The sequence below is a fragment of the Heptranchias perlo genome, chromosome 9, assembly GCF_035084215.1.
Source record: "Heptranchias perlo isolate sHepPer1 chromosome 9, sHepPer1.hap1, whole genome shotgun sequence".
Classification (NCBI taxonomy): Eukaryota; Metazoa; Chordata; class Chondrichthyes; order Hexanchiformes; family Hexanchidae; genus Heptranchias; species Heptranchias perlo.
The window spans coordinates 3,430,764-3,453,427 of NC_090333.1; the positions used below are offsets into that span (position 1 = coordinate 3,430,764).

The 22,664-nt window shown below is 47.5% G+C and overlaps 1 non-coding gene and 1 pseudogene across 1 annotated transcript; one reads left to right on the plus strand and one right to left on the minus strand.

The window, feature by feature from the left end:
* The first annotated feature begins 1,412 nt into the window (after nt 1-1,412).
* LOC137325824 (U2 spliceosomal RNA) lies at nt 1,413-1,583 on the plus strand (annotated as a pseudogene).
* Nucleotides 1,584-3,558: 1,975 nt separating this feature from the next.
* Nucleotides 3,559-3,722, minus strand: LOC137325679 (U1 spliceosomal RNA). The gene has a single exon (XR_010963924.1). It is a non-coding gene; the product is annotated as a U1 spliceosomal RNA (small nuclear RNA).
* Between the last annotated feature and the right edge of the window lie 18,942 nt (nt 3,723-22,664).

A 22,664-nucleotide genomic window follows, 5' to 3' on the forward strand; every position in this document is an offset into this window, starting at 1 on the left:
GGGAGGAGCGTATCTCCAAGGTTAAGCAGAAACTGGGACTGTGGGATCAACGATCCCTCTCAATCGTGGGCAAGAACCTGGTCATCAGGTGCGAGGTGCTCTCGGTGTTGCTGTACGTGGCGCAGGTCTGGCCCATACCTCGCTCCTGCGCCGCGACAGTCACCCGAGCCATCTTCCACTTTGTCTGGAGATCAAAAATGGACCGTGTCCGCAGGGTCACGATGTACAAATCTCCAGAGAAAGGGGGGAAAGGCGTGCCCAACGTGGCCCTCATCCTGATGGCCACCTTTGTGTGCGGCTGCATCAAGCTGTGCATCGACCCTTGGTACGCAAACACAAAGTGTCACTACGTGCTGAGGTTCTACCTGTCCCCGGTGTTGAAAAGGATGGGCCTGGCCACGCTGCCACGGAACGCTCCGTCCAGTTGGACCGTTCCGCCCCACCTGTCCTTTGTGGAAAGGTTTGTGCAGGAAAACACCTTTGACCACAAGGCGATCAGCAAGTGGTCCGCACGTAACGTCCTCGAGACCCTGCGGGAAAAGGAGATGGTGGATCCTGTCGGTTGGTTCCCCGAGCAGACTGTCAATGTCATTTGGCAGAACGCCTCATCGCCAGAGCTTTCAAACAAGCACCAAGACCGAGCTTGGCTGGTGGTGAGAAGGGCCCTTCCCGTCAGATCCTTCATGCACTCCCGGGCTCTCAGCGCCACCGCGCGCTGCCCCAGAGGAGGCTGCGGTGGAGACGAGACCGTCACCCATCTCCTTATGGAGTGTGCCTTTGCAAAGAAGGTCTGGAGAGAGATGCAGTGGTATCTGTCCAGGTTCGTCCCGAGCAGTTCCGTAACACAGGTTTCTGTGCTCGACGGGCTGTTCCCGGGGACGCACACTGAGACGGACATCAGCTGCTGCTGGAAGACCATCAACTCGGTGAAAGACGCCCTTTGGTCTGCCCGAAACTTGCTGGTCTTCCAGCACAAGGAGCTGTCCTCGACCGAGTGTTGCAGACTGGCACATTCCAAGGTCCAGGACTACGTGCTGAGGGACGCACTGAGGATGGGTGCGGCCGCCGCAAAGGCTCTGTGGGGAAAGGCAACCGTTTAGAGCCTTCCCGCCATTGTAAACCGAGGGGCTGCAATCAGGGAAAAACTCCCTCGGGCTGAATGTAAAATTCAAATTGCTGAGATGTACCTGTAATGAATCTAAAATGGACCAGAAATGAATCTGTAAGCAATAATCTGTGTTGAGTATGATGCAATGAGACACCCCAGAGTGTCATGAACTGTAATTATGTCCAATGTTTTCATTGTACTGCACTTAACGTAACCTGCAAATTGTATAATCTGTATTGTGTACGTTTGGAAAGTGACATGACAACTGTTTTGTATGTACTGCTGCAAATTTTATGAATAAAGTATATTTTTTGAAAAAAAATCTGTACTTATCAGTTTAATATCTGATACGTCCCCTATCTGGGGACCATATATTAAATTGATTTTTGGAACAGGGAGATGGAATAGGGGCTTGCTCCGTCCACTCCACGCATCGACCCAGTATTGCAGTGTCTCTGGGAACGGTGCACCTCCCTGTGGGGAGATATTCAAAAGGAAAAAACAGCTCTTTCCCAGCGTCTCTCTACGTGTGTATGGATTATTACTCAGAATAAAGCTGATATATTGCACTTACTTTCTCAGCTCATTGCTATTCTTTTCTTCTCCTGGGCTGAGTGCCCCTCGCTCCCTCGCAGCGATATAATTCAAACTGCAAAATACCTTGACGTCGTTGACTTTAAACGAGCAGGGTCTGCGTGTCTTTGTGCGTACAAATGAAAACTGCGAGATTAAAGTGTGCGTGCTCCTGAACTCTCTGTCTGTCTGTCAAGGAGAGGAAAAGGCGGTGGTGGTGAGGGTGGAGCATCGCGCTCAGGAAAGGAGACTTTCTTTGATGCTGCCAATTAATCCGCACCAGAAATTCGCTCCCCCCGACCGGGATTCGAACCCAGGTCTCAACGAGTTTGAAAGGTTGCGTCCTGTCAGAATTCTGGGAATTCCTCCTTTTCCGAGTTTGGAAAACTGTGGCCATTGACCAAAATCCTAAGATGGAAGGATAGGTGAGACGTCACCAGTCTCTGTTTCAATGCAAAACCTACAGCAGGTGGTCAATGATCAGCACTAATTCGAGAGGCAGTCGGTCATTGAGAGAGGCAACTGCTCCAGACATGGCCTCGGTTCTGATGCAAAACCAATCGACAGCGAGGACGTGGGGTGAAAAGGGAGCCTTGTGTGGCAAGTGCTCGACGATCGGAATGAATTCGAAGAACAATGGCCCATCGAGAGAAGCAATTGCAACATGATGAGAGACCATCAAAAGCCATTAAAGACTCTTAACGACTTTGTAAGAACTGCTAAACAGACATGGAAGGGCCTCATTTAACAACGAAAACTATTGTAAGGGAGGGGTATATAAGTGGAAGCTCGAAACCTCTCTCTCTCTTGTTTGCTCTCTTGCGTTTGGTCTCTTGTTTTTTGCTCTTGTTTGCTGTCTCTGGTTCTTGCTCTCTTGCTTCTTAGCTCTTATCCCTTTTCCAGCTCTATCTCTCTTTCTCTCTCTCTTTGTTCCTGCTCGCTCTTTTTTTTTCACCCGAGCTCTCCAGGGAGACGAGCAGCTTCCAGTGAAACCAATGTGAGAGAACCGGTCAGCCAGACCGAAGAGTGCAAAGGAATGGTAAGCCCCAACCACACGTGTGTGTGTGTGATAGGTGTCTCCAGGGTCCCCACCAGCCTCTTAGTTTTGTGGGATAAGGTACTGTAGTGGGTGTGTGTAACTCAATGTACTGTGCAGGACCGTTTTTATCGTTATTTTCTTCGTGTTGATGGAATAATAAAAGCAACATTCCAATTAAATTCAAACACCGAGTTTGTGTGTTCTCTGTGCTATTCGGCTACGTGATCCATCACCGGGTGCGTTAGCAAAAGTCCTGTCTTGCTGAACCCCCGGTCCGTGAGGTATAAGTGTTCCTTGGCTAGACCGGGGACCAGATATCTGCACCGATCAATAGGGTGAGAACAACCCCAAAGCACCCTACAGTCCTAACCACTAGACCTGCCTCAACCTCCCTGAGGAACCTGTACATGAGGCTGAGAACATGCACGCCGGCCCCACTGGCAGCACCGACCAGCAGGGAAACGGCCGGCCGGTACTTCCCTTTCACAGGCTTTTGGCCCTCGATTAAACGGCAAAGGTGTTCAGAAGGAAGGACGGGAGGGTGGGAAATCACTGGAATGTCACACCTCCGACCCAGAAAACAGGTCTCCTGGTCAAAGCAGTCCTGCCCCGCCCTGCCATTAAAGTGACAATGGACAGGGCCCAGCAGCTTGAGACACATCTTTCTTTCAATATGAAAGTTCTTTTTAAAAAGCTTTCCCTCCACAGCAGCCTCTGAGTGAGAGAGAGAGAGAGAGACTCACTGACTGACACAACGTACACACACACACACACACAACACCGCCTCCCATCCGATTGGTGGACTACTGGATCGAAAATCAAACTTTTAGTTTCAATGCAGGGGAGAGCCCGAACGCAGTCCCCCACTACCACAAATTTTGCAGTTAAGTATCCCGCATTTGGGGACATCGCAGGCGTCAGCGCACCCCGCGTGCAATGGGCTAGCCTCATCCTGGGAGATCCACCTTCAGGATCACAGATTCTCCCCTGCCAGGTCAGTATGCCTTATGTCTCCACACAGTGCCACTTGACAGCATTCACTACCTCTTCACTCACAATGTGCTAATGCTCAGAGATTAATTTTGCTCCTGTATTGTAACATGTATCCGATAACATACTCAGAGAAAATACTGCAGCGATGCAGTGGTCTTTCCCCATGGCCCTGTCAATTTTTTTCCAAGTCAAGTATTTATCCAATTCCCTTTTGAAAGTTACAATTGAATCTGCTTCATCCACCCTTTCAGGCAGTGTATTCCAGATCATTACAACTGGCTGCATAAAAAAATGTTTCCTCATGTCGCCTCTGGTTCTTTTGCCAATCATTTTATCTCTGTACCCACTCGTGACTGACCCTTCTGCCTCTGGAAACAGTTTCTCATATTTACTCTGTCAAAACCGTTCATGATATTGAGCACCTCTTACAAATCTCCCCTTAGCCTTCTCTGCTCCAAGGAGAACAACCCAAGCTTCTTCAGTCTCTCCACATCACTGAAGTCCCTCATCCCTGGTTCCATTCTAGTAAATCTCTTTTGAACCCTAAGGCCTTTCCATCCTTCCTGCCCAGAATTGAACACAATGCTCCAGTTGAGGCCTAACCAGTGTTTTATAAAGGTTTAACTTAACTTCCTTGCTTTTGTACTCTATGCTCTTAATAAAGCATATGGGATCCTGGACTTGATTAAGAGCCTTCTCAACTTGTCCTGTCACCTTCAAAGGTTAATGTATATACACCCCCAGTTCTCTCTGTTCCTGCACCCCCTTTAAAATTGAACCATTTAGTTCATATTGCCTCTCCTTATTCTTCTTACCAAAATGCATCACTTCACACTTCTCTGCAGTAAATTTCTCTGCCATGTGTCTGCCCATTTCACCAGTCTGTCTACGTCCCCCTGAAGTCTGTTACTATCCTCCACATTGTTTACTACTTTTCCGAGTTTTGTGTCATCTGCAAACTTTGAAATTATACCCTCCAGATCCAAGTCCAGGTCACTAATATATATTAAAAATAGCAGTGGTCCTAATACTGACCCCTGGGGAACACCACTCTATACTTCCCTCCAGTCTGAAAAATAACCGGTCACCAGTACTCTCTGCTTTCTATCCCATAGCCAAGTTTATATCCATGCTGCCACTGTCGTTTTAATCGCATGGGCTTTAATTTTGCTAACAAGTCTATTATGCGGTACTTTATCAATTGCCTTTTAAAGTCCATAAACACAATATCAACCCTCTCCGTTACTTCATCAAAGAACTCAATCAAGTTAGTCAAACTCGATTTTCCTTTAACAAATCCACGCTGACTTTCATTTATTAGCCCATACTCTTCCAAGTGCCAATTTATTTTGTCTGGATTTTTGCCTCAAAGTTTCCTCACCACCGATGTTGGGCTGACTGCCTGGAATTGCCGGGTTTATACCTCGCCCCTTTTTTGAACAGGGGTGTAACATTTGCAATCCTCCAGCACCATCCCCGTATCGAAGGAGGATTAGAAGATTGTGGCCAGAGCCTCTGTAATTTCTACCCTTACTTCCCTCAGTAACCTGGATTGCATCCCATCTGGACCAGGTGACTTTTCTACTTTGAGCCCTGCCAATCTTTTAAGTATCTCCTCTTTATCTATTTTTATCCTGTCCAACATCACTACCACCTCCTCCTTTACTGGTACAATGGCAGCATCCTCTTCTCTAGTGAAGACCGATGCAAAGTATTCATTTAGTACCTCAGCCATATCCTCTGCCTGCACAAGAAGATCTCCTTTGACTACCCTTTTACTATTCGTGTGTTTATGAAAGACTTTTGGGTTCCCTTTTATATTAGCCTCTAATCTATTCTCATCCTCTCTCTTTGCCCCTATTATTCCCTTTATTTTAAACAAGGTCTCCACTGTACTTCCATTATTCAGCCTGGTTCTCTACTGTATTATGAACCTTACATTCATCATAAGCCTCCTTTTTATGTTTCATTTTAATCTCGATATCTTTAGTCATTCAGGGAGCTCTAGCTTTGTAACGCCCTTTTCCCCTCATTGGGATGTGTCTACTCTGCACTCGAACAGACTTCTCCTGACTGGCCTCCCATCGTTCAATTACCGTTTTGCCTGCCGATTTTTGATTCCACTCCACCTGGGCATGATCTCTTTTAACTGACTGAAATTTGCCCTTCTCCAGTTAAGCATTTTCACATTTGATTGTTCCTTGTCCTTTTCCATTACTATTCTAAACCTAATGACATTATGATCACTGTTCCCCAAATGCTCCCCCACTGAAACATGCTCTACCTGCCCCACTTCATTCCCCAGAACTAGGTCCAGCACTGTTTCCTTCCTGGTTGGGCTGGAAACACACTGTTCCAGAAAGCTCTCTGGAACACATTTCAGGAATTCCTCCCCCTCTTTGCCCTTTATACTGTTACTATCCCAATCTATATTAGGATAATTGAAGTCCCCCATTATTACTGCCCTATAGTTCTTGCATCTTTCTGTAATTTGCCTGCAAATGTTCTCCTCTCTCTCCTCCCCACTATTTGGTGGCCTGCAGTGTGCACCCAGTAACATAATAGTTCCTCTATTGTCCCTTAATTCTAACCAAATAGATTCTGTCTTTGACCCCTCAACAACATCATCCCTTTCCAGTGCTATAACAGTTTCTTTGATCAACACTGCTAGTCCCCCCTCCTTTCTATCCTTCCCTCTTTCTCCTGAATACCTTGTAGCCAGGAATATTAAGTACGTAATCCTCCCCTTCTTTGAGCCAGGTCTCTGTTATTGCCACGATATCATTGTCCCATGTGGCGACTTGAACCTGCAGCTCACCAACCTTATTTACCACACTACGTGAATTTACGCAAATGCACTCCAATCTTTTTTCTGATTCGTTCATGGAATGTGGGTGTTGCTGGTGGTGGTGAGCCGCCTTCTTGAACCGCTGCAGTCCGTGTGATGAAGGTACTCCCACAATCTCATCTTAAACTGCCTCGCATTTTCCCCCTGACTGATCCCTATTTCTGAACTATTCTTTAATCTAGTGCTACGTGTCCCTCCCAGTCCTCTGAGCATCTTGTTTCGCCCCTCAAGTATTTCCTCCTGGTGTCCATTCCCCTGCCAAATTAGTTTTCACCATAAGACCATCGAGATAGGAGCAGGAGTAGGCCATTCGGCCCCTCGAGCCGACTCCACCATTTAATGAGACCATGCCTGATCTGATTTTTACCTCAACTCCACTTTCCCGCCCTTTCCCCATATCCTTTGACTCCCTTGCTGATTAAAAATTTGTCTGACTCAGCCTTGAATGTATTCAATGACTCAGCCTCCACAGCTTTTTGGGGTAAAGAATTCCAAAGATTCACGATCCTCTGGGAGAAGAAATTCCACTTCATTTCAGTCTAAACCGGTCACCCCTTATTCTGAGACTATGCCCCCTGGTTTTAGATTCCCCCATGAGGGGTAACATCCTCTCAGCATCTACCCTATCGAGTCCCCTCAGAATCTTGTATGTTTCAAGAAGATCTCCTCTCATTCTTCTGAATTCCAATGAGTATAGACCCAACCTGTTCAATTTTTCCTCATAAGACAACCCTTCCATACCCGGAATCAACCTCGTGAACCTTCTCTGAACTGCCTCCAATGCAAGTATGTCCTTCATTAAATAAGGGCACCAGAACTGTATGCAGTACTCCAGGTGTGGTCTCACCAGCACCCTGTACAGTTGTAGCATGACTTCCCTGCTTTTATACTCCATCCCCTGAGAAATAAAGGCCAATAGTCCGTTTGCCTTCCGGATTACCTGCTGCACCTGTATGTTGACTTTTTGTGTGTCATGTACGAGGACACCCAGATCCCACTGTACCACAGCATTTTGTAGTATTTCTCCATTCAAATAATATTTTGCTTTTTTATTTTTCCTCCCAAAGTGGATGACTTCACATTTTCCCACATTATATTCCAATTATATTATATTAACCCTCCCCCACAGCACGAGTTAAGCTCCCCATGAGGACACTGGTCCCAGTTCTGTTGAGGTGTCACCCGTCCATCTTGAACAGATCCCTCCTACAGAACTGGTCCCAATGCCCCAGGAACCTGAAGCCCTCTCTCCTGCACCATTGCTCCAGCCACGCATTAACTTGTCTTATCCTACTATTCCTACACTCACCAGCACGAGACACTGGGAGTAATCCAGAGATTACTATCTTTGAGGTCCTGCTTTTTAACTTCCTCCCTAGCTCCTGAAACGCTGCAGAACCTCAACCCCTTTCCTTCCTATGTCATTGGTTCCCACATAGACCACGACTTCTGGCTGTTCCCCTGCCCCCCCTCAAAATGTTCCGCACCCTCTCAGTGATGTCCTTTACCCTGGCACCAGGGAGGCAACACACCATGTGGGACTCACGTCGCCGGTTGCAGAAATGCCTGTCTATCCCCCGGACTTTCGAATCCTCTATAACAGCTGCATTTCTTGTGCCCCCCCTCCCCCCGACCCTGTGCAGCCGAGTCTCCCACGGTGCCGTGGATTTGCTCCAGACTGCACTCCCCCATGGTGTCAACACCCTCACTGGGACTCAACACTGAATACCAATTTGTGAGTGCCACACTCCCAGGGGACTCCTGCACGGCCTGCCTGTTCCTTCTTGTCTGTCCGGTGGACACCCACTCCCTCTCCACCTGAACTCTCTGCAGCTGGGGGGTGACCACCTCCTGAAACGTGCGATCCACAAAACTCTCAGCTTCCCGCATTCACTGTAGTGACGCCAGCCGCCCCTCAAACTCAGAAGCCCTGAGCTTGAACTCCAGCAGATGGCGGCACTTCCTGTACATGTGGTTTCCCAGGACACAAAGTGCGTTCTGGAGTTCCCACATGGCACAGGATGTGCATGGGACGGGCCCCAGCTGTCCTGCCATGGAAACTGTTTCTTTCGCTTTAAGGCACTTTACTGTTTATCTGACAGTAAAACACGAACCAACCACTAAAAAACACTAACCAATGAACTAAATACTGACTGACCTGCCCTCGGCGCGCCTCCTTGCCTTGTTTTGATTCCTCCTGCGTCTCCCTTTATGCTCCGCTCAGTCTACGTCTACAGTTCTTGGGTTTAAATCACTTAGCACCTCCTTCCCCCTCTGCACCTAATTCCCACATGCACCAAATTCCCAGTTGAATGTGTTCACTCCGTTCGAGGCTCACTCTCTGCCTTTCCCAAACTCTGTGCTCAATCTCCACACTCACATCATCAGTAAATCTCCACACTCACATCAGTGAAAATCCACATTCATCAGTAAAAATACAGAGCAAGGAGTCTCGCACACACCATCCTACAATATACTTTCATTATCTGTGCAGCGAGACCGAGATCAGAGTTTAAACACACTAATACTCACCAACCCGCCTGCAATAGCACATCCCAGGATTTTTATTGAACTCTCTTATTCTCCATTTGTACCACACAGAACAGTCCAGATCCCTTCTCCTCAGGGCACTGCATCACCTGTTATTTAAATCCTCCTGTCCTATAAGATTCTACGATTCCATCAGTCAAAATCCACACACACAACTCCGGTCAAGATCCACAGAGCAAGGAGTCTCGCACACACTCAATCACTGTTCGAGCAAGGAGTCCCGCACGCACCATCCTACAATACACTTTCATTACCTGTACAGTGAGACAGAGACCAAGAGTTTAAACATGCTTACACTCACCAGTCCGTCTTCAATAACACATCCCAGGAGAAAGAGCGAGAGAGAGAGGGGTCAGTGCACCTACCTGCCCTGATATAACAGAAGCTTGTCAGTCAAAAGTCCTCTCCTCCCAGTCCAAAGCCCCTATCCTACCACCTAACTGCTTTCTCTGTCTCAAACAGCCCCCTGCTGTGGAAAGGTCCAAGTTGAGTCCGTCTGTGAGGGGGGAGGGCATTTTGTCTTGGTGCAGTGACCCAGATTGTTCCTTCCCGGGGCTGTGTGAGGTGAGACCTCCTGCTGGGAGCCTGGTCTAAGGTCTGCTACCTGGAGAGGACAGAGCTCTTTTCACCATTGTGTGCAGACAGGCAGTGAGCAAATGAACTGAACGGAGCCCTCAATCACCTGCAAAGCTCCTTTGCTCACACCTTCCTTTCATTAAACTCACCTCAATTGTCTGATTTCAAAAGTTTCCTTTCTTTTATTTTAACCTGCTACTTCTTTGTCTGTTATCCATCTGCTTTTTGATTGCTTTTTCCCTCTTCCCTATCGGTCATAGAATCAAACAGCACAGAAGGAGGCCATTGGGCTGACTCTTTGAAAGATCTATCCAATTAATCCCACTCCCTGCTAATTCCCCGTAGCCCTGCAAATTTTTCCTTTCGAAGTCGACATCCACTTTCTGCTTTTCCCTCTGCTCTTTTTCTCCGTTTCCCCCCGTTCCCTTTATAATCACGACATTTGCTTCCATTTCCCCCTGTGACACTGTGCAGTCCGTGTGTACAGGTCTCTGTGTCTGTGCTTCAAGCAATGTTTGTCTCTCTCACTGTCTCTGTCTGTGGTCGTCACTGTACCTCAGCCTGTTTTTACTACATTAATTACTTTGCGTCAGTATTTACAGTAGAGGAAGAGGATAGCATGCTGGACATCCCAAGGAAACTAATTTTGAATCAGGGATGGGGACTCACTGTAATCATAAATCATCAGGTGGCACGAATGTTACGTGCTGCCTGCATCGCAAACAACAGGCGAAGGTTAATCACCGACCGCGATCCCAGCACCTGTTTTCAGGAGTTAACAAATTTAACCCAAGAGTTTAAAGATAGAGAGACACTTGCACTGTCCTACAATATACTTTCATTACTTGTACAGGCATCACTTGTCATTTAAATCTTTCTGTGCTGTAAGGTTCTATGATTCCATCAGTAAAAATCCACATTCAAAACATCAGTAAAAATCCACAGAGCAAGAGGTCTCCCACACACCATCCTCCAATACACTTTCATTACCTGTGCAGCAAGACAGAGATCAAGAGTAATACTCACCAACCTGCCTCCAGTAGCACATCCCAGGAGTAAGAGAGAGAGGGGCCAGTGCATCTGCCTCCCCTGATGGAGCAGAAACTTGTCAGTCAAAAGTCTTCTCCTCCCAGTCCAAAGCCCCCAACCTACCAGGTAACTGCTTTCTGTCTCAAACCCAGCCCCCTTCTGTGGAAGGGTCCAAGGTGAGTCTGTCTGTGAGGGGGGAGGGCCTTCTGTCTGGTGCAGTGACCCAGGTGGTTCCTTCCTGGGCCTGTGTGAGGTGAGACCTCCTGCTGGGAGCCAGGAATAAGGCCTACTACCTGTGGAAGCCAGGGCCCTGTTAACCATTGTGCACAGAGTCAGTGAGCTGAAACTGAGGGGAGCCCTCACTCACCTCCAAAGCTCCATTGCTCACTGGAGCATTAATGAAAAGAAGGATCTTCCTTTCATTACAATCACCTCAATTGTCTCATTTCAATGTTCCTTGCTTTATTTTAACCTGCTGCTTCTTTGTCTGTTACCCGTCTGCTTTTTGGTTGCTCTTTCCCTGTTCCCCATCTGTTATAGAATCAGAATCAAACAGCACAGAAGGAGCCCATTGGGCCCATCAGAGCCGGTGCCGGCTCTTTGAAAGAGCTGTCCAATTAGTCCCACTCCCCAGCTAATTCACCGTAGACAAATTTTTCCTTTGAAGTATCCATCCACTTTCTGCTTTTCCCTCTGCTCTTGTCTCTCCATCTCCCCCTGTTCCCTTTGTATTATAGTAGATACAGCACAGGAGGTGGCCATTCAGCCCCTCGTGCCTGTGCTGGCTCTTTGAAAGAACTATCCAATTAATCCCACTCCCTCTGATCTTTCCCCACAGCCATGTAAGTTATTTCCCTTCAAGTGTTTATCTAATTCTCTGTTGAAAGTTACTATTGAATCTGCTTCCACCACCCTTTTAGGCAGTGCATTCCAGATCATTACAACTCACTGCATTAAAAAATGTTTCCTCTCGTCACCTCTGGCTCTTCTGCTGATTCATTTTGTCCCGGATTGTTGTCTCTAAAAGTTTCCCCACCACCGACGTTAGGCTGACTGCAATTGCCGGGTTTATCCCTCTCCCTTTTTTGAACAGGGGTATAACATTTGCAATCCTCCAGTCCTCCGGCACCATCCCCATATCTAAAGGAGGATTGGAAGATTGTGGCCAGACCCAACGCAATTTCCACCCTTACTTCCCTCAATAACCGAGGATGCATCACATCTGGACCGGGTGACTTTTCTACTTTGAGCATCGCCAATCTTTTAAGCACCTCCTCCTCCTGTAATCCTGACATCCCCAGCCATTTCCCATTGTGACATCAATAGAACCATGGAAAAGATACAGCACAGAAGGGGCCATTCGGCCCATCGTGTCCGCACCGGCTCGAAGAACAACCAGGTGCCCATTCTAATCCCACCTTCCAGCATCCGGTCTGTAGCCCTGCAGCTTACAGCACTTTAGGTGCAGGTCCAGGTACTTTTTAAAAGAGTTGAGGGTCCCTGCCTCTACCACCAATTCGGGCAGTGAATTCCAAACACCCACCACCCTCTGGGTAAAAAAGTTTTTCCTCATGTCCTCTCTAATCCTTCCGCCAATCATCTTAAATCAATGTCCTCTAGTTCTTGAACTCTCCGCTAGGGGAAACAGGTACTTCCTGTCTACTCTATCTGGGCCCCACATAATTTTGTACACCTCAATCAAGTCTCCCTTCAGCCTCCTCTGCTCCAAGGAAAACAACCCCAGCCTATCCAATCTCTCCTCGTAGCTGCAATTTTCAAGCCCTGACAACATTCTTGTAATACTTCTTTGCACTCTCTCCACAGCAATTACATCCTTCCTGTAATGTGGTGACCAGAACTGCGCTCAATACTCCAGCTGTGGCCTTACCAGCATTTTATACAGTTCCATCATTGCATCCCTGCTTTTTATTCTATACCTCGGCTAATAATGGAGAGCATTCCATATGCCTTCTTCACAACCTTATCTACCTGTACTGCCACCTTCAGGGACCTGTGCACACGCACTCCAAGATCTCTCACTTCCTCGACCCCTCTCAATATATTCCCGTTTACTGCGTGTTCCCGTTTACTGTTTGCCCTCCCTAAGTGCATTACCTCACACTTCTCCGGGTTGAACTCCATTTGCCATTTTTCCGCCCACTCCACCAAACCATTGATATTTTCTTGGAGTCTACAGCTATCCTCTTCACTATCAACTACACGGCCAATTTATGTGTCGTCTGCAAATTTGCCAATCATGCCCCTTACATTCAAGTCCAAATCATTAATATATACCACAAACAGCAAGGGACCCAACACTGAGCCCTGTGGCACACCACTGGAAACGGATTTCCATTCACAAAGACATCTGTGTGCAGAAGTCCTCTGCACTTGAAGCATGTGCTTCAAGCATTGTTTGTCTCGCTCTCGCTGTCTGTCTGTGGGAGTCACTGTGCCTCAACCTGTTTTTACTGAACACTTTCATTTTCTACATGTATCACACAGAACAGTGCAGATCCGTTCACTGCACTGCATCACCCCTCATTTAAACAGGTGGAATGGTCAGGACCTTGATCAAACTCTTCCCTTTCTGTGTCTTTATATTTACCAATACACAACTGGATCTATCTCCCTCTGTATCACTCACACCTTTATCTATCTCTCTCTGTTGGTGTCTGTTTCAATTACTGTACTGAGTCACACCTTTATCTATCTCCCTCTATCACCTCCTGTACTCAGTCTCACCTTTATCTGTCGCCCCTCTTGGTGTCTCTGTGTATCACTCACTGTGCTGAGTCTCACTTTTAACTAACTCCCTCTGTTGGTTTGTCTCTATTACTCACTGTACTCAGTCACACATTATCCCTCTCTGCTGGTGTCTCTCTGTAGTACTGTACTGAGTCTCACCTTTATTTATCTCCCTCTGTCGGTGTCTATCACATGGGGACATGGAAGCTGAACGTGAAACTGTTGACCCCGGGAAACATTGAGGAACTGACGAGGGATTACAAAGGTTGGAGAACCGTAAAGCCCCTCTTTGACTCCCCAGTGCACTGGTGGGAAGCCATCAAGGCGAACATCAAGAGGTTCTTCATCCTCAAAGGTGTTCAGAAGGCGAGAGAGAGGCAGAGGGAAACGTCCCGACTCCAGAAAAGCATGCAGAATCTTCTCCTGCTGCAGTCGATGGGGATCGATGTCGGGGAGGAACTCAGAGAGGTGAAGGACCAGCAAGCCTCGCTCTTTGCCTCCGAGGCCTCCAAGATCATCTTCCGGTCCAGAGTCCGCTCCGTGGAGCAGGACGAGACTTGCTCGCGCTTCTTCTTCCAAAAGGTGCAGAGAGAGAGCTCTGTGATCAGCAGCCTGAAGGAAGAGAACGGCTCGGTCACGTCCTCGCAGCCCGACATACTGAGGATCTGCAAATCCTTTTATGCCGGACTGTACGACGCGAAGCCCACAGACAGCGCGGCCTCCCACTCCTTCTTGTCGTCTATCACGGAGGTTCTAGACGACAGCAAGCGGGAGAGTCTAAATCACCCGCTAACTCTGCACGAACTGACAAAGGCCGTCCGATCCTTCGAGAAGAGTAAGACTCCCGGAAGCGACGGCTTACCGGTGGAGTTGTACTCGGCTCTGTGGGACTGGATAGGCCCAGACCTGCTGGAAGTGTACGGGGGTATGCTTCTGGCAGGCAGCATGTCAGACTCCATGAGGAAAGGCATCATCACCCTCATCTACAAGCAGAAGGGGGAGAGGGAAGAAATCAAAAATTGGCGACCCATCTCACTACTTAACGTGGACTACAAAATTCTGTCCAAGGTCATCGCCAATCGGGTCAAGTCAGCCCTGGAGGTGGTGATCCACCCCGATCAGACCTGCGCCGTACCCGGCAGGAAGATCTCTGATAGCCTGGCGCTACTCAGGGATACGATTGCCTACGTACAGGACAGGGGGGTGAACACCTGCCTGATCAGCCTGGACCAGGAGAAGGCCTTTGACAGAATATCCCACACGTACATGATGGACGTGCTCTCCAAAATGGGGTTTGGGGAGGGAATCCGAAATTGGATCCAACTGCTCCACACAAACATCAGTAGCGCAGTTTCAATCAACGGGTGGGAATCAGAAAGCTTTCCGATCAAATCTGGAGTCAGGCAGGGCTGTCCTCTCTCCTCCGTCTTGTTCGTGTGTTGCATCGAACCCTTTGCCGAGTCCATCAGGAGGGATGCGGGCATAAGAGGGGTGACGATCCCAGGCAGCGGAGGCACTCAGGTCAAGGCCTCCCTGTACATGGATGACGTCGCCGTCTTTTGCTTGGATCAGCTGTCGGTCCGCAGATTGATGAGCATCTGCGACCAGTTCGAACTGGCCTCGGGGGCCAGGGTAAATCGTAGCAAGAGCGAGGCCATGTTCTTTGGGAACTGGACCGACCAATCCTTTGTCCCCTTCACCGTCAGGTCAGATTACCTCAAGGTGCTGGGGATCTGGTTTGGGGGGGCCGGGGCGTGCACCAAAAACTGGGAGGAGCGTATCTCCAAGGTTAAGCAGAAACTGGGACTGTGGGATCAACGATCCCTCTCGATCGTGGGCAAGAACCTGGTCATCAGGTGCGAGGTGCTCTCGGTGTTGCTGTACGTGGCGCAGGTCTGGCCCATACCTCGCTCCTGCGCCGCGACAGTCACCCGAGCCATCTTCCACTTTGTCTGGAGATCAAAAATGGACCGTGTCCGCAGGGTCACGATGTACAAATCTCCAGAGAAAGGGGGGAAAGGCGTGCCCAATGTGGCCCTCATCCTGATAGCCACCTTTGTGTGCGGCTGCATCAAGCTGTGCATAGACCCTCAGTACGCAAACACAAAGTGTCACTACGTGCTGAGGTTCTACCTGTCCCCGGTGTTGAGAAGGATGGGCCTGGCCACGCTGCCACGGAACGCTCCGTCCAGTTGGACCGTTCCGCCCCACCTGTCCTTCGTGGAAAGGTTTGTGCAGGAAAACACCTTTGACCACAAGGCGATCAGCAAGTGGTCCGCACGTAACGTCCTCGAGACCCTGCGGGAAAAGGAGATGGTGGATCCTGTCGGTTGGTTCCCCGAGCAGACTGTCAATGTCATTTGGCAGAACGCCTCATCGCCAGAGCTTTCAAACAAGCACCAAGACCTAGCTTGGCTGGTGGTGAGAAGGGCCCTTCCCGTCAGATCCTTCATGCACTCCCGGACTCAGCGCCACCGCGCGCTGTCCCAGAGGAGGCTGCGGTGGAGACGAGACCGTCACCCATCTCCTTATGGAATGTGCCTTTGCAAAGAAGGTCTGGAGAGAGATGCAGTGGTATCTGTCCAGGTTCGTCCCGAGCAGTTCCGTAACACAGGATTCTGTGCTCTATGGGCTGTTCCCGGGGACGCACACTGAGACGGACATCAGCTGCTGCTGGAAGACCATCAACTCGGTGAAAGACGCCCTTTGGTCTGCCCGAAACTTGCTGGTCTTCCAGCACAAGGAGCTGTCCTCGACCGAGTGTTGCAGACTGGCACATTCCAAGGTCCAGGACTACGTGCTGAGGGATGCACTGAGGATGGGTGCGGCCGCCGCAAAGGCTCTGTGGGGAAAGGCAACCGTTTAGAGCCTTCCCGCCATTGTAAACCGAGGGGCTACAATCAGGGAAAAACCCCCTCGGGCAGAATGTAAAATTCAAATTGATGTAATGTAACTGTAATGAACCTGTAAAGAATCTGTAACGTACCTGTTATCAAAAATGTGTATTGAGTGCAATGCAATGAGGCACCCTCGAGTGTCATGAACTGTAATTATGTCCAATGTGTTTCATTGAACTGTACTTGATGTAACCTGCAGGTGAAACAGTGATTTCCTTGTACTTCTTTCAATTTACTATACTGTATCCGCTGCACACATGCGGTCTCCTCTGCACTGGGGAGACCAAACGCAGACTGGGTGATCGCTTTGCTGAACACCTCCGCTCTGTCCACAAGTGTGACCCTGACCTGCCGGTCACTTGCCATTTTAATTCCCCGTCCCACACCTACTCTGACCTCTCTGTCCTCGGCCTCTTACACTGTTCCAATGAAGCTCAACTGAAGCTCGAGGAACAGCTCCTCATCTTTCGTTTAGGCACTTTACAACCTTCTGGACTCAACCATGATTTCAATAACTTCAGATCATAACCACTGCTCCCATTGTATCGGACAGCGAGTGCTGGTAATCGTTCCGCTGTTACCATTTACAGCTCCTCTGGACCATCTTTTGTTTCTTTCATTGTCCCGTTATCACCCTCCTTGCCTTGCACCATCATCTCTTTTGTCATTTAATCACTCCTGCCCACCACCCTATCACAGGCCTTTCCCTCCCTCCCCTTCCTACCGCCCATTCCCTGGCTCTGTACTTGCTTAAAAACGGTTAAATCTTTAGCTTCTTCCAGTTCTGATGAAAGGTCTTTGACCTGAAACATTAACTCTGTTTCTTTCTCCAGAGATGCTGCCTGACTTGATGAATATTTCCAGCATTTTCTCTTTTTATTTCAGATTTCCAGCATCCGCAGTATTTTCATCGAATCTTAGATTGGTTACAACACAGGAGGAGGCCATTCAGCCCATCGAGCCCGTGCTGGCTCTTTGAAAGAGCTATCCAATTAATCCCACTCCCCTGCTCTTTCCACATAGCCCTGTAACTTTTTCCCTTCAAGTATTTATCCAATTCCCTTTTGAAAGTTACTATTGAATCTGCTTCCACCGCCCTTTCAGGCAGTGTATTCCAGATCATCACAACTCACTGCGTAAAAAAAAATGTTTCCTCATGTCGCCTCTGGCTCTTTTGCCGATCAACTTAAATCTGTGTCCTCTGGTTACCGACCCTTCTGCCACTGGAAACAGTTTCTCCTTATTTACTCTATCAAAACAGTTCATGATTTTGAACACCTCTATCAAATCTCGCCTTAACCTTCTCTGCTCTAAGGAGAACAATCCCAGCTGTCCCAGTCTCTCCAAATAATTGAAGTCCCTCATCCCTGGTACCATTCCAGTAAATCTCTTCTGCACCCTCTCTAAGACCGTGACATCCTTCCCAAAGTGTGGTGCCCAGAATTGGACACAATACTCCAGCTGAGGCCTAACCAGTGTTTTATAAAGGTTTAGCATAACTTTCTTGCTTTTGTACTCTATGCCTCTATTTATATAGCTCAGGATCCCATATGCTTAATTAACAGCGTTCTCAACTTGTCCTGCTACCTTCAAAGATTTGTGTATGTGCACCCCCAAGTCTCTCTGTTCCTGTACCCCTTTAAAATTGTACCATTTTGTTTATCACCCCTCCTCATTCTTCCTACCAAAGTACATCACTTCATACTTCTCTGCGGTAAATTCCATCTGCCTTGTGTCTGCCCATTTCAACAGTCTGCCTATGTCCTCCTGAAGGCTGTTATTATCCTCCACATTTTTTACTACATTTCCAAGTTTCGTGTCATCTGCAAACTTTGAAATTATACCCTTGATACCGGAGTCCAGGTCATTAATATTTATCAAAAAGAGCAGTGGTCTTAATACTGACCCTTGGAGACCACCACTGTGTACTTCCCTCCAGTCTGAAAAACAACCGTTCACCACTACTCTCTGCTTTCTATCCCACAGCCAATTTTGTATCCACGCTACCACTGTCCCTTTAATTCCATGGGCTTCAATTTTGTTAACAAGCCTATTATGTGGTACTTTATCAAATGCCTTTTGAAAGTTCATATACACAACATCAACCGCACTACCCTCATCAACCCTCTCCGTTACTTCATCAAAGAACTCAATCAAGTTCGTCAAAGTCGATTTTCCTTTAACAAATCCATGCTGACTTTCATTTATTAGCCCATACTCTTCCAAGTGCCAATTTATTTTGTCTGGATTTTTGCCTCAAAGTTTCCTCACCACCGATGTTGGGCTGACTGCCTGGAATTGCCGGGTTTATACCTCGCCCCTTTTTTGAACAGGGGTGTAACATTTGCAATCCTCCAGCACCATCCCCGTATCGAAGGAGGATTAGAAGATTGTGGCCAGAGCCTCTGTAATTTCTACCCTTACTTCCCTCAGTAACCTGGATTGCATCCCATCTGGACCAGGTGACTTTTCTACTTTGAGCCCTGCCAATCTTTTAAGTATCTCCTCTTTATCTATTTTTATCCTGTCCAACATCACTACCACCTCCTCCTTTACTGGTACAATGGCAGCATCCTCTTCTCTCGTCAAGACCGATGCAAAGTATTCATTTAGTACCTCAGCCATATCCTCTGCCTGCACAAGAAGATCTCCTTTGACTACCCTTTTACTATTCGTGTGTTTATGAAAGACTTTTGGGTTCCCTTTTATATTAGCCTCTAATCTATTCTCATCCTCTCTCTTTGCCCCTATTATTCCCTTTATTTTAAACAAGGTCTCCACTGTACTTCCATTATTCAGCCTGGTTCTCTACTGTATTATGAACCTTACATTCATCATAAGCCTCCTTTTTATGTTTCATTTTAATCTCGATATCTTTAGTCATTCAGGGAGCTCTAGCTTTGTAACGCCCTTTTCCCCTCATTGGGATGTGTCTACTCTGTACTCGAACAGACTTCTCCTTACTGGCCTCCCATCGTTCAATTACCGTTTTGCCTGCCGATTTTTGATTCCACTCCACCTGGGCATGATCTCTTTTAACTGACTGAAATTTTCACATTTGATTGTTCCTTGTCCTTTTCCATTACTATTCTAAACCTAATGATATTATGATCACTGTTCCCCAAATGCTCCCCCACTGAAACATGCTCTACCAGCCCCACTTCATTCCCCAGAACGAGGTCCAGCACTGTTTCCTTCCTGGTTGGGCTGGAAACACACTGTTCCAGAAAGCTCTCTGGAACACATTTCAGGAATTCCTCCCCCTCTTTGCCCTTTATACTGTTACTATCCCAATCTATATTAGGATAATTGAAGTCCCCCATTATTACTGCCCTATAGTTCTTGCATCTTTCTGTAATTTGCCTGCAAATGTTCTCCTCTCTCTCCTCCCCACTATTTGGTGGCCTGTAGTATACACCCAGTAACATAATAGTTCCTCTATTGTCCCTTAATTCTAACCAAATAGATTCTGTCTTTGACCCCTCAACAACATCATCCCTTTCCAGTGCTATAACAGTTTCTTTGATCAACACTGCTAGTCCCTCCTCCTTTCCATCCTTCCCTCTTTCTCCTGAATACCTTGTAGCCAGGAATATTAAGTACGTAATCCTCCCCTTCTTTGAGCCAGGTCTCTGTTATTGCCACTATATCATTGTCCCATGTGGCGACTTGAACCTGCAGCTCACCAACCTTATTTACCACACTACGTGAATTTACGCAAATGCACTCCAATCTTTTTTCTGATTCGTTCATGGAATGTGGGTGTTGCTGGTGGTGGTGAGCCGCCTTCTTGAACCGCTGCAGTCCGTGTGATGAAGGTACTCCCACAATCTCATCTTAAACTGCCTCGCATTTTCCCCCTGACTGATCCCTATTTCTGAACTATTCTTTAATCTAGTGCTATGTGTCCCTCCCAGTCCTCTGTGCATCTTGTTTCTCCTCTCAAATATTTCCTCCTGGTGTCCATTCCCCTGCCAAATTAGTTTTCACCAAAAGACCATCGAGATAGGAGCAGGAGTAGGCCATTCGGCCCCTCGTACCTACTCCACCAGTTAATGAGACCATGCCTGATCTGATTTTTACCTCAACTCCACTTTCCCGCCCTTTCCCCATATCCTTTGACTCCCTTGCTGATTAAAAATTGGTCTGACTCAGCCTTGAATGTATTCAATGACTCAGCCTCCACAGCTTTTTGGGGTAAAGAATTCCAAAGATTCACGATCCTCTGGGAGAAGAAATTCCACTTCATTTCAGTCTAAATCGGTCACCCCTTATTCTGAGACTATGCCCCCTAGTTTTAGATTCCCCCATGAGGGGTAACATCCTCTCAGCATCTACCCTATCGAGTCCCCTCAGAATCTTGTATGTTTCAAGAAGATCTCCTCTCATTCTTCTGAACTCCAATGAGTATAGACCCAACCTGTTCAATTTTTCCTCATAAGACAACCCTTCCATACCCGGAATCAACCTCGTGAACCTTCTCTGAACTGCCTCCAATGCAAGTATGTCCTTCATTAAATAAGGGCACCAGAACTGTATGCAGCACTCCAGGTGTGGTCTCACCAGCACCCTGTACAGTTGTAGCATGACTTCACTGCTTTTATACTCCATCCCCCTAGAAATAAAGGCCAATAGTCCATTTGCCTTCCAGATTACCTGCTGCACCTGTATGTTGACTTTTTGTGTGTCATGTACGAGGACACCCAGATCCCACTGTACCACAGCATTTTGTAGAATCATAGAAGTTACAACATGGAAACAGGCCCTTTGGCCCAACATGTCCATGTCGCCCAGTTTATACCACTAAGCTAGTCCCAATTTCCTGCACTTGGCCCATATCCCTCTATACCCATCTTACCCATGTAACTGTCCAAATGCTTTTTAAAAGACAAAATTGTACCCGCCTCTACTACTGCCTCTGGCAGCTCGTTCCAGACACTCACCACCCTTTGAGTGAAAAAATTGCCCCTCTGGACCCTTTTGTATCTCTCCCCTCTCACCTTAAATCTACGCCCCCTCGTTATAGACTCCCCTACCTTTGGGAAAAGATTTTGACTATCTACCTTATCTATGCCCCTCATTATTTTATAGACTTCTATAAGATCACCCCTTAACCTCCTACTCTCCAGGGAAAAAAGTCCCAGTCTGTCCAACCTCTCCCTATAAGTCAAACCATCAAGTCCCGGTAGCATCCGAGTAAATCTTTTCTGCACACTTTCTAGTTTAATAATATCCTTTCTATAATAGGGTGACCAGAACTGTACACAGTATTCCAAGTGTGGCCTTACTAATGTCCTGTACAACTTCAACAAAACATCCCAACTCCTGTATTCAATGTTCTGACCAATGAAACCAAGCATGCCGAATGCCTTCTTCACCACCCTATCCACCTGTGACTCCACTTTCAAGGAGCTATGAACCTGTACTCCTAGATCTCTTTGTTCTATAACTCTCCCCAACGCCCTACCATTAACGGAGTAGGTCCTGGCCCGATTCGATCTCCCAAAATGCATCACCTCACATTTATCTAAATTAAACTCCATCTGCCATTCATCGGCCCACTGACCCAATTTATCAAGATCCCGTTGCAATCCTAGATAACCTTCTTCACTGTCCACAATGCCACCAATCTTGGTGTCATCTGCAAACTTACTAACCATGCCTCCTAAATTCTCATCCAAATCATTAATATAAATAACAAATAACAGCGGACCCAGCACCGATCCCTGAGGCACACCGCTGGACACACGCATCCAGTTTGAAAAACAACCCTCTACAACCACCCTCTGTCTTCTGTTGTCAAGCCAATTTTGTATCCAATTGGCTACCTCACCTTGGATCCCATGAGATTTAACCTTATGCAACAACCTACCATGCGGTACCTTGTCAAAGGCTTTGCTGAAGTCCATGTAGACCACGTCCACTGCACAGCCCTCATCTATCTTCTTGGTTACCCCTTCAAAAAACTCAATCAAATTCGTGAGACATGATTTTCCTCTCACAAAACCATGCTGACTGTTCCTAATTAGTCCCTGCCTCTCCAAATGCCTGTAGATCCTGTCCCTCAGAATACCCTCTAACAACTTGCCCACTACAGATGTCAGGCTCACCGGTCTGCAGTTCCCAGGCTTTTCCCTGCCGCCCTTCTTAAACAAAGGCACAACATTTGCTACCCTCCAATCTTCAGGCACCTCACCTGTAGCGGTGGATGATTCAAATATCTCTGCTAGGGGACCCGCAATTTCCTCCCGAACCTCCCATAACGTCCTGGGATACATTTCATCAGGTCCTGGAGATTTATCT